Source organism: Macrotis lagotis, chromosome 6 (assembly GCF_037893015.1).
Source record: "Macrotis lagotis isolate mMagLag1 chromosome 6, bilby.v1.9.chrom.fasta, whole genome shotgun sequence".
In the NCBI taxonomy this organism is placed as follows: Eukaryota; Metazoa; Chordata; class Mammalia; order Peramelemorphia; family Peramelidae; genus Macrotis; species Macrotis lagotis.
The window spans coordinates 8,034,379-8,047,528 of NC_133663.1; the positions used below are offsets into that span (position 1 = coordinate 8,034,379).

A 13,150-nucleotide genomic window follows, 5' to 3' on the forward strand; every position below is an offset into this window, starting at 1 on the left:
AATTGTTTGCCATCTTCAGGGAGGTGGAAAAAAGAAAGTGGCAAATATTTGGAACTCAAAATTTATGTGTAAACACACATACACACAATTCATTTAGAGCAACATAGTATGAGAATAAATTTCAACTCTATCACATACTGCCTATGAAAACTAAGAAAAGCCATAACTTCTCTACACCTAAGCATCCTTAACTGTAGAATGATGTTTTGAACTAGGTGATCTTTTAAGTCCCAGCTGCATATTGTTGACCAAATAATACAATCCTCTGACTTATTACTAAGAGTCATTCTCAAAGCAAAGGTGTGCAAATAGTGAGGAGAATAAGGCAGTAATGGATGGAGTGCTGGACCTTGAGTCAGGAAGACTTGCGTTCAAATCCCACCTTAGACCCTTAGTAGCATTGTGACCCTGAGCCAGTCACTTAACCTTTATATGCTTCAGTTTCCTCAATTATGAAATGAGTATAATAGTTGTATTTACCTCTCAGAAGTGCTTCACAAAACTTGAAGCTCTATATAAATGCTACTACTATTACATTATACTACTTTTCTTCAAGTAAATGTTAACAATTATTTCAAAGCAATAAAGAAAAATAAATATGAGAAACAACAACAAAATGGAAAAAGCAACTAAATATTCTTAACCAATGTAAACAAATTGAATAACAAGAAAACCCCCAAAGCAGCTAGTTAGGAATCCCTTTGGTCAAAAGATATTTTATCTTCTTGCCAAGAAGAAAGATAGAGGCAGAAGACAATACCATATGAGAATATGACAATCAATCAAGCAACAATCAACCATATTCAGCTCTTATTCTGCACTGGACTCTATGTTTAATGCTGGAAATAAAAGGATGAAAATAAAAACAGACACTACCCTCAAGGAATTTGTATTTCATTATAGAGAAATATGAGTTTGGAGCAAGGACTAGCTAATCAAAGTCACCCTGAAGGTATTAAAAATAACATTAGAAGGTAAACAAGAAAAAATTTAAAATAGAAAAGATCTGTACAGATGGTCATAAGAAATTATCATAATTTTTCAGATATTTTTAAGTTTAATCTGCATTATTAATATTTTGTCCATCACTTTAGTTTTGACAATCAATAAAACAAGGATTCAAGTCCCAATATTTTAGATTTGTTGATTTCTGAAGTATCAATGCTTACAATGAAATTTATTATTGTTATTCAGTTGTGGCTCATTCTTGTTGACCCCATTTGGGATTGTAGTGACATATCACATATTTGGTCATAACCTCTTTCTTGATCTTCTAGATAAAGCAAATTATTTTTTCATTTTCCTTTAAATTGCTTAGGTATTATCCTTTATGTCTAAAGTATGCACCCATTTTAAGCTTCCCTTGGTTTATGGTGTGAGCTGTTCCTTTCTGTGTGGTAGTTATTGGACTGCTTTCCAGTTCCCTTAGCAGTTTCTGGTCAAACAGTCAGGTCTTGCCTCCATTGCTTGAATCTTAAGATTTATAAAACTCTAGATTATTTGTAGTCATTAACTTCTTTTATGTTGTGTATACCTAAAATATTATATACCACTCATTTCTTATCCAGTACCAGATTGTTTAGATGATTACTTCATTGTAGTGTAATTTGACATTTGGTACATCATCAACTTTCATTTTCATCAATTATTGTGACATTCTTGACCTTTTACTCCTCCAGATGAATTTTGCTATTATTTTTTTAGTTCTAAAAATATTATCTGATTATCACTACATTGAATAAGTAAATTCATTTAGATAATGTTATAGATTTCTATTTTTTTGACTCAACCTATCCATGAGCAATCTGACTCAACATATCCAACTGTTTAGGTTTGTTTTTGCATGAAAATTGTTTTATAAACATATATATATATATATATATATATATAGTTCCTTATATATGTCTTAGAAAGTAGACTTATGTTTTTATAGTGTCTTCAGTTATTCTAAATGAAATTTCTCTTTCTGTTGAGTTTTCTTATTAATATATTAAAAATGCTAATGATTTATGTGGCTTATTTAATATCCTACAACTTTGCCAATTATTTTGACTGCTGTTATTGTTGTCATTGATGCTCTAGGTTTCTCTAAGCAAATTATAATATCATTGATGGAAATAGTTTGTTTCTGCATAAAAAAGAATTTATTCCTTTCATTTCTTTTTTCTTACCATATAGCCATAAGATTTTATTTTTGCTGATAAGGACATTAAAGTCAACACATTTAGATTTAATACCATGTCCAAATGAATTATGTGAAAAATAATAAATTTAATTGGAAAAAAAATCAGAGAAAAGGTCCAAAGAGAACTTTGATAGCATATAATTTAAAAGGTTTTCTCTCTATAGCATATCAGATGAATTATCATTGATAACAAAACTGAAATTGACTTTATGCAAACTCATTAATGAAAACTGATACTCTTTTCTCAATCCTCTAAGATTTCAGCATTGTTTATGGCAGTCAATGAGCATAGAGAGATTCTCTGTATGAGAAATTCTCTTCTCTTCTATCCTACCACTTTTCTGGATAATTGTGACATAACTCACTTCTGGTTCTTATCTTACTTCAGTGACAAGTGTCTTTCAGTGCCTTTTATTGGCACATCATCTATAACATGCCCCATAAATGTAGGTGCCTCCCAGTGATCTGTTCGGGGGCTCTCTTTGAATCATCTAGGAGGTTTGGTGGATAGAACACTGGACATGGAATCAGCAAGATCTGAGTTCAAATATGTCTCAGATATTCACATGCCTTAATCCACTAGAGAAGGAAATGACAAACAACTTCATTATCTTTGCCATGAAAACATCATGGACAGTATTGGTGGGTTATGGTCCATGGAATCAGGAAGAGTTAGACATGACCAAACAGTATACTCTCATTGTCATAGACTTAATTACCATATCTATAGAAAAACCTCCTAGAGCTCTATACTCAGGCTGTCATTCCCCTGATCTCCAGTTCTAAACACCAATCATTTGTATTTTTCTATCTGAATGTCCTAAACACATCTCAAATTCATTATGGATGAAACTGAACTTTTTAATTCTTCCCGTCTAAACTTATCTTCTGCCAACCATTTCTATTTCTCTCAAATGTGCCATCATTTTTCTAGTATCTTATTTCATAAATTCAATATAATGCTTGGTTCCTCAATTTCCCTTACACTCATATTCTATTGTTTGTAAAAGCTTGCAGGCTTTATCCCCATAAATGTTCTCAAATAACCCTTCTAACAAGGTCAATATTTTAATAAAACCCTAATCACCACTCACCTGCTTAAAATAATTTCCTAATTGGTCCCCATAATTTGATCTTTCTCCATTCCAATATATCCTCCCTGCAGCTGCCAAAATTGTTTTCCTTAAGACAGGATCTAATCTGATCCAGTCATTCTTCTACTTAATCAATTCCAGTGGGTTCTATTGCTCTAGGATACAGTATAACTTCTTCTGGTTTTAAAGTCTGCCATAACTTGACCACATCCTATCATTCTGGTCTCATTCCACACTTATTCCCCCTCACTTCACAGCTTTGTCAGACAGGATTTTTCTCTTTTCTTTACACATAACATTAAACCACCTAGCTTGATGCCTTTGGATTTGTCTTTCCCCTGTGCTTGGAATATCATCATTCCTCTCTACAGCTCTCACTTCTTTTGATATTCAACTTAAGTATCACCTTCTATAATTAATAGTATTCTCCACCACTGACATATTTAGTTATGGCTTAGTTATATTGGATGTTATCTTCATTCATTTTATGTATATATGTATATATATATAATATGCACGTATACATTCTTATATATAGAACCTATAACATGTGCACATGTACATGCATATATGTAAATAGTATGTATAGGTATAAGCTCCAAATTTCAACATAGTAGGTGACATTCACAGTCCTTTAATCATCTGCTTTCAAGATGTAAGGAGGCTCTATTATATTCTGCTTTGTCTTTCCTCACCTGTGATTAGAACTTTTATAAATGTTTTAGGATATTGATATTTATTGGTAAATCTTACTTTTCTCAAGTAGCTAATGATAAAAAGGGACATCCACCTATATGAAATATGTTTTACATAATTTCATGTACATAGCCTATACCAAATTATTTGCCTTTTCAATGAGGAAGAAGAGAAAATTTAGAGCTCATTTTTTAAAATAAATGATAAAATTAACTTTAGATGTTAACTAGAAAAAAATAAAATATTATTAAAATTAAAAAGAGAGAGTATCTGTGTTCTAGTTTCTATTTTGTTACCAAGTTCCTGTGTGATCTAAGTTAAACCATGACCTCTCTGAAATTCAGTTTCTTTATATGTAGGGAAACTCAAAAACAGAGAACCTACCTACTTTCCAGTCCTGTCTTTGCTACCTATGTGACTTTTACTTCTCTGGACCACGGTTTCTTCTCTAAAAAAGGCGGGTGTTTTGCTAGATGGGCCCTGTGGTTCCTTCCATCTCTATGTCTATAATTCTATGATTAGATGTTGTGTAAAATTCCTTCCACCCCTAGTAGTCTTAACCCAGAATAGCAAAAGACTGTAGTCAGCCAAGCATGGTTAGCTAAGGCCACCCATGCCCTCTCCTGTACTTTCTCATTAATGGCCAACCACAGCCACTGGAAAGCCCTGACTGAGTTAGAAATCTACAGAATATTTTATGTTCTATTTACTACTCATACCCACTCACCACAGATCTGAGGTAAAGCCAAGGTTTTATTTTTTTCCTTACCAAATAGGCTTCTCCTCCAAATTCCCAGACACACTCCAGTTATCCCTGCTTCAACTAAGTCAAAAAGATTGAAAATCCAAATGGAACACATTTAGATTATAGCAAGGGGCTCACTCCAAACCTGATACCAAATGTGGACAGAACTGGGGGGTTCTCCTTTTGTGCCTTCCTTCCTTTCTTCTTTGGATAACATCTTCCTTTAACCAAGATCCTTCTTCTCACTATTACACCCAGGCAGTCTGGATCTGACCTCCTTTCAGGACTATGATCAGCCTACTTATCTGGTTTGATGTCGCCCAGCTGTGCCTTGGTTTTGTTTGGCTTCTTTTTTCTCAGCTGTTTCCACTTCAGTCTCCATCTTACAAGGAATATGGTGGATCCCCTCACTCCCTGTTCCTCAACAAGCCACAGAGAGGGAATGATAAATCAGTGGGGAAAATATGGTTCTTTCTGGGACAGCTTCATCTCTAGGCCAGAGGTCAGAATAGGAAGCTACAGAAATTCTTCTAGGCTGAGAAAAAAAAGATGACATGAAAACCTTCTGCTTTACTCCCCCAACTTCTTTTGTGCAAATTGACAAGTGTGGAAATAAAATACTACAGAAGCTCAAAATTGGAGGGGGAGTATAGACAACATAGACCAACTCATAGCTAAGCCATCAATAGCCATTTATTAAATGTCTTCTATGGACCAGGCTTGTGCTGGTCTTTAAGATATAAAGCAAAAATTAAATGGTCTTGCTCTCAAGGAGCCTTTATTCCTAATAAACATAGACCTTCTGCTCATAGAACTCCAAGCACATCTTTTCCTGAGACCACACATTCCATTCCAATACTCATGGTTAGGCATTTATTTTTGGTAACACTGACCTTAATTCTATGACAGTGTAGCTTCCAGAAACTGATTCTGGAACTATCCTCTGAAGCCTTCTTCCCTGTCACATCCCCCCCAATGCTCAAAAGCTACCACAGACCATTCTCCTCACCTACATCTTTTCTTCTATAGCTAAGTGTTCCAAGTTACTATTGATAAAGTATGATATAATGTGTATATGGCATAGATCTTGGCTTTGGAAGACCTTTGTTGGAATCTTGTGTCAGACAGATAGACAAACAGGCAGCAGTCAGTCAGATAGATGACTGGGTGGATAAATAGATGATAGATAGATAGATAGATAGATAGATAGATAGATAGATAGACAGACAGACACACACAGGCAGGTAGGTAGAGCATTTATTAAGAGCTTATAATTTACCAGGCTCTGTGCTAAGTGCTAAGTCCCGGAGATGCAAATACAAATATGCAAGCCATGCCCTAACCCCAAGAAGTTTTCATTTCAATTGGGGGAAAAAATATTCCCTAAATTAAACATGTCCTGAGAGACTTGTGAAATGATGATCTAGGGCAGGGACTCACCAAGAGAGTGGGATTCAGAGTGAAGGCATCTCTCTAGTGCTATGATTGCTGGTGAAGTAGTAGAGAAACCTCCAGAGTGAGGAGGAGGTCTGAGAATGACCCTAGACATGTCATTTCTTCTCTCTTTGCCTTTGTTCCCTCATTTGTGAATCAGGAACTTATCCTTGTTGGCCCCCAAGGTCACTTCCAGTCCTAAATCTAGGATGTTATGAATCTAGGGTCCAATGTAACAACTTCACAGGACCCAGAATGGAAGGGGGACTTTGTTAAAGGGAAAAAGGGAGAATACTGATTTGGATTCTACTAGAGGTTGTCATTGGTCTGGTTATTGCCCACATATACCAAGATTATTTATCTCTTCTCCTTCTTGTCCCTCTCCACTTTAGCTCCCACCTAAACCTTAACACCCTTTCATTGAAAGAGATAGGTGAGAATTGGTACACATGCATGTGTGTGTGTGCATATTTGTGTGAGTTTGAATGCTTAGTGCATGTATGCTTGTTGTGTGCATGTATGTGTGTCTATTTGTATCTCTAAATATTTAGTGTATGCATGTTTATATGGGTGTGCATGTGTGTGTCTCTTTGTGTGTAAGTATGTATATGTGTGATTGTGGGGGGACAAGAAAAGAGTGAAGGATGAACAGAGGCAATGTGGTGGCTGCAGATGCTCTAGATCATTCTCAGGCCCTTTAAAAGGTCTCTTTTTTTCTTCCAGCTGCAAGTCTCAGTAGTCTTGAGAATAAACAATCTGTCTCCTCCCTCACTCAGACCAGAAAATATTGAAGTCAATCCACAAAACAAAAACAACCCCCCCCCCCCCCCCCCCCCCCCCCCCCCCCCCCCCGGCAAACTTCTCAGTTATACAACAGGTTCTGCTTCCTGATTCCTGAAGGGGGAAGGTTTGAGGGAAGGCCAAGGAAAAGGACAGGAGCTATTTTGCCCCCTCTGCAGCCCCAAAGCAGAGCTCCACTCCCATAGCCCAAGGATATGCAACTAGGTCCAGAATCTCCTGTCAGCACGGGAGTGGCTTCTGCTCCCTCTTGCTCCATCATCCATGTGACCCTGGAGAAACTCCAGGGCCTGTTATATCTGGCACCAGTTACTCAGGTCACCCTGACCCAGAACTTCCCGCATTCCCCAGGCTTGGCAGCTGGGCCAGGCCTGGCAAGGATGGGGAGAAAGGAAGCTTGGAAGAGAGCTGACAAAGTCTTCATGGCTCAGCCCCCACAGAATCCCTGCCAGCAGACAGGACTGCGAGTTCCCAATGCTGGCTATCCATTCTCCTCAGTCAAGTTTTCCCCTTTTCTCTGACCCAAGTCAATGAGCCAAAACCAGAAGAGTTGCCAATACTCATTCCCAGGTTAAAATGATTTCTCTTTGCTTCCATCCACAAGGAAACTGCCATGCTCAGGGAGAGCAGAAGTTCTCTTTGCCTATTATTCCTGCTGCTCAGAGACTGACGTTATGTCTTGATGCTCAGCAAAGGCTGAGCATGTTCAGGATGAAGAAATATTTTACTTTGTATGTGTGGGTGGGTACAACCCCCCCCCCCCAATACACCATTTTCTCCAGAAATGCAAGGTTCTCACTGTGTACTAAGAAAATGCTAGTAAAATTGCAAGGAAAAGACATAATTCTGCTTTTGATCTACTGGTAGACTTGAATTCTACTCTTTTTAAAAAATTAAAAGAATTTTTTTTTTAAGGCAATGGGGTTGTGATTTCCCCAAGGTCACACAGGTAGGTAATTATTAAATGTCTGACTTCAAATTTGAACTCAGGCCCTCCTGTCTCTAGCTAGGGCTAGTGTTCTATCCACTGAACCACTTAGCTATCCCTTAAATTCTACTTTTTTTTAAGGTTTTTTTCAAGGCAGATGGGCTTAAGTGGCTTGCCCAAGGTCACACAGCTAGGTAATTACTCTTTTTTTTATTAAAAATTTTATTTATTTTGAGTTTTACAATTTTTCCCCTAATCTTACTCCCCCCCCCACTCCCACAGAAGGCAGTTTGTCAGTCTTTACATTGTTTCCAAGTTATATACATTGATACAAATTGAATGTGATGAGAGAGAAATCATATCCTTAAGGAAGAAACATAAAGTATAAGAGATAGCAAGATCAGACAATAAGATATCAGGGTTTTTTTTCTCCACAGTTCTTTCTCTGGATACAGATGGTATTCTCCATTGCAGACAGCCCCAAATTGTTCCTGATTGCTGCACTGATAGAATGAGCAAGTCTATCAAGGTTGATCATCACCCTCATGTTGCTGTTAGGGTGTACAGTGTTTTTTTGGTTCTGTTCATCTCACTCAGCATCAGTTCATGCAAATCCCTCCAGGCTTCCCTGAATTCCCATAGTGTTCCATACATATACCACAGTTTGCTAAGCCATTCCCCAATTGAAGGACATTTACTTGATATCCAATTCTTTGCCTCTACAAACAGAGCTGCTATGAATATTTTTGTACAAGTGATATTTTTACACTTTTTCATCATCTCCTCAGCCTACAGACCGAGGAGTGGTATGGGATCAGGATCTGAATGTGGTCAGAGCCCCAGAGTCCTGTTCCAGCAGCAGAGAACAGAATTCGGCAGTCTCTCTTCACTCCCCTCCCTCAGCTCAATGGGCTCATGCCCTGGGGGCTCCTGCTTACCTGCTCCGCCTGCTTCTGTTTCCTGGATCAGGGCTGGGGAAAGAAGATGCTGCTTGCTGTGTGCCCTGAGGGCTGGACTTCCCATGCTTGCTCTGGCAGAGGTCCCCCGCTGTTCCACCAATTTGTGTCTGGTGCTCCCCAGGGCGTAGCTCAGGAAACTCCCCTGCTGCTGTGAGCCATGGCTCCTGGCACCCTGGGGCTGCCTCCAGGAGGCTGAGGTCCTTTGGCTCTGGTGGGCCACCCCTCTGGCAGACCGCCCCTCCAACCCCAGGGAGCAGAGCCTTTCTGCTCTTTTCCAGGTTACCTTGAGTAGGAGAACTGCCTCACTGGGTCCCTCTGTGGGTTCTGTCTCTTGAAAATTTAGTTAAAGTCCTTAGTTTCGAAGATTTATGAGAAAGCACCTAAGACACGACCCGCTCTTATTGCCATCTTGGCTCCCCCTTAAATTCTACTCTTGAAAGTATCCATGATTTTGCATATTGAAGGTTGACTCTCCTTGGAGAATCAGTCTTCTCTTGTATTCTCATCTTCTGTGAATCTGAGTCAGGTGGTTTCCAAAAACCCTTTGCAGAATAATACCCAAGCCTCTGAAGAGAAGACATTACAGGCCACTAAGGCCAAGCCATACTGTCCAAAAATTTCACTTGCAACAGCTCCTCAAAAAGAATTCTAGTAAGTAACCCTTTGTTTACTGCTGTTGAAGGAAAGAGATCACAATCCCTTTTCAATCAGCCCACATCCCCTGGAGACATGTTTGTTTGTTTTTTTTAATGTATCAGTTCTGGGGATACCTTAATGATTAGTTTTACCTCTTGACCTGGCACTGTCCTCAGATCTGGCCTGAAGAGTCAAACAAAACAAGTTCAAGGCCTTTCCTGGTGACACTTCTTAGATTGCTGAAATTAGTGACCTGCTGATTCTTTTCTTCTCTCCAACAAATAATTCCAGAGAATACGCAATGCACATGAATCAATGAATGAATGAATGAATGAAAGAATTTATACATTTATAAAATTTATACATTTATACATTTATACATTTATAAAATGCTTAGTGCCAAGCTTTGAGTCAGGTGCTGAAGAAACAAATAAATACAAATAAGCAAGATCATCTCAGTCCTGAGAAAAGCTTTCATTCTAATGGAGAAGTAAACAAATCCAGTGAAGTGGTGGCATACAAGGAGTATTTAGGTAGGAAGTCAAAGTCTCTTCTGAGTCTGAATATTTCAGGAATTCCAAACCTTACAATTGTCCTGCTTATCTGCCAGTCCCCATTCTTGCTACTTAACACTCTCTCCATTGGCCTCTCAATCACCTGGAATTTTGATTCCTTAATAATGCTACTTATCCATTATCTCTAGCCACAAAACATCAAAAGCAGAATCAAAAAATATGGGTAATTGCCTCTGTGAGCAGTCAGGGATCTCTGAACTCACAACGTGATTAATATAGAATCCAACCTGCTTGCCACCACCTTTCCCATAGTGGGTCCAGGCCACTGTGCCGAAGTAATGCCTGCTCTGAGAGAGTAGAGTAATTTTATGAGTTGTCCAGATGAACAAAATAAAGTAGTAAGTAGTCTTCATTAATTCCTTTTTTTTAAAATCCCAGGTAAACTATTAGACCTATTTCTCCTGAGGATCATGGCATTTTAAGGAGGAATCCCAAAAGGTGGCCAGTAATCCAATAGCATCCACTACAAGATCATCTATAGAAGACTTATATGGCTTCTAGAGAATCTTCCATTCATTTGGAATTTGTTTACAGTATTGTCCAAGACATCAACAAATAAATACCATGGGTGAGTGTATGTCTTCCTGTTTTTATTGGCTTTTGAAACTGGCTGTGACCTTTGAGTAAAATGTGTAACCTTCTCAACTCTTCCCTCATAAAAATCCCTGACTTTCTTTAAAGATCATCCCAAAGGTCACTTCTTTCACCTATACCTTTCCCAAATGACCTGTTGCTGGAACTGGTTCTCAGAAACAGCTCCTCAAATGGGCTGATGTCAACACTTTCTACCTTTTTTATTTACCTATCTGTGCATCCTCTATAGAAGGTAAGCTTTTGGAAGGCAGGCATGCCCCTTTTTGGGGTCCTCCAGTGGTGATAGGTGCTTAACAAATGTTTGCTGATTGGGGATAGAAAGAAATATTTAACACAAATATTTATCACCTTTCAGGAGTTTAACAAATATTGATTATTGTTTATATCCAGAATTATAGAAAGAGATTCTCTCAAGAGTTTCATTGCTTACATGCTCTCCAATAATTCCATTTGAGAGACATCTTGATGGGTCCTTTCCCCCTCTCTTACACTCTACTATAGTACAAGGCTTTGAGTTCTCTTGTTTCTCCCTGAACTACATATTTCAATCTGTTTGGTTTGGGGTTCTGTCCATATAGGAGCATCACTCTAGGTGACATTTGCCATGCCCACTCTAGTTCTTGAAAACACAAGTAAAACTAGGGGCTCATTTTATAAATTTAGAGGATGAGAACCAGTTGAGGGAAGTGAGATGACCAAGGTCATATATATACAGCCATACCTTATTTTATTGTAGTTCACTTTATTACACTCTACACTTTTTTTTTAACAAATTTAAGGTTTGTGACAAGCTTGCCTTCACTAAGTCTAACTGTTATTTTTCCAACTACATGTGCTCATGTTGTATATTTATGTCATATTTTTGTAAATCTTGAAATTTTCAAACTTTTTCATTATGATTATGATTATTATATCTGTTATGGTGATCTGTAATTGCTGCTCTTTGATGGTGCTTCTATAATTGTTTTGGGGCTCTAAGAATAGTGCCCATATAAGATGGTGAACTTAATTCATAAATATTGTATGTTTCTAACTGATCCTACTGTCCTCATCTCTCTCCCCCTCCTTAGACCTTCCTTTTCCTTGAGACAGAAATATTGCAATTAGGCCAATGAACAATCCTACAAAATCTCTAAGGGTTCAAAGAAAGATAGTCAATCAATGAGACACATGTAATTGTTGTTTTGTTTTTTAAAATTACCATAGATACCCAAACCTTCACTAACTATCACCCTAAGAAGTCAGCAGCTATCAACATTAAGGCAAGAACTTCAACTTGCAAAAGGATTGAGTGGATGAAGTATCAGATGATGATTAGCAATTTTTTAAGCAATATAGTATTTTAATTAAGGTATGTACATTTTATTTATAGCCCTAGCACTATTGAACACTGAACAGATTACAATATAGTATAAACATAATTTTATATGTACTAGGAAACCATGATATCTGTGAGACTTTCTATATTGCAATATTTACTTTTTTTTGTGGAATTCTGGAACCAAACCCACAATCTATCAGCAGTATGGCTGTATTGTGAGTGGAACAGATAGAAATCAGTTCTAGGACTTCTTCATTCCTTCCTATTGACCATGATTTCACTCAGTACTCTATACCTTCCAGAGTAAAACAGAGGCATGGCCCTCTAAATCTAAAATATTCTCCCTTCACCTCTACCTCCTAGCTTCCTAAATTCCATCTTTTATATGAAGCTTTTTCCAGGTCAACACTCAGGACACTACACCATGCTCCCTCTCAAGCAGACCCAAAACATTTAGGATGTTCTCAATAGGCAATGGGAATAGACTTTTTACAATGAAACTATCCCTGCACTTAAAGAGTTTTGAATGTATTGGGAAAGACAAAAGTCCTTGTACCAACATAGTCAAAATAAATGCAAAATAAATATAAGGGAATTAAGAACAAAGTGGTTAGAAGATGGGGCACTAACAGTTGAAGAGGGAGCAAGTAGAAGATGACTCTTAAAAGGGACTGGAAGGAAGAGGAGGATTCCATCAGAAAAGATTTAGAAACATTCATCTCAGATGCTATCCAAATAGGTAGAACAGGGCAGAGTGAAAACTAGCCATATCATCTAGGTCAATATGCCTGGGGCTTTGAAAGTACAAGGAAGAACATGAAATAATGTCACAAGGGATGTTGGAACCAGTCTGTGGAGGACTTTGAATGGCAAGATTAAAAAGTGTGTCTTCTAACTTGCAGGTAAAGGTAATTCAAGGGCCTCCTGAAGTCTTTTGAGTAGCCAGGTGACAAAAAGAGGTCTTTCTACTTTTAATTAATAAGTGATATACGACAGAATGGAGATAGAAGAAGCAGAAGACTACTGACCTTGGTAAGAAAAGATGGGAGACTAAAATAGGAGGACATCAGGGGAGTGTAAATAAGGGGATAGAATCAAGAGGTATAGTAGAGTCAAGAGAAGAAGAAATCAAATGATTAAAAATGATGAGGAGAGGGGGGGAAGTCAATAGCAGGAAACAACAAA

General features: G+C 37.8%; 1 protein-coding gene across 3 annotated transcripts in view; it reads right to left on the bottom strand.

Annotated features, from left to right (window-relative positions):
- The window catches only part of TPRG1 (tumor protein p63 regulated 1), a 378,969-nt gene that overhangs the window by 256,531 nt on the left and 109,288 nt on the right, over positions 1-13,150 (bottom strand). The gene's annotated exons all lie outside the window — the stretch shown is intronic.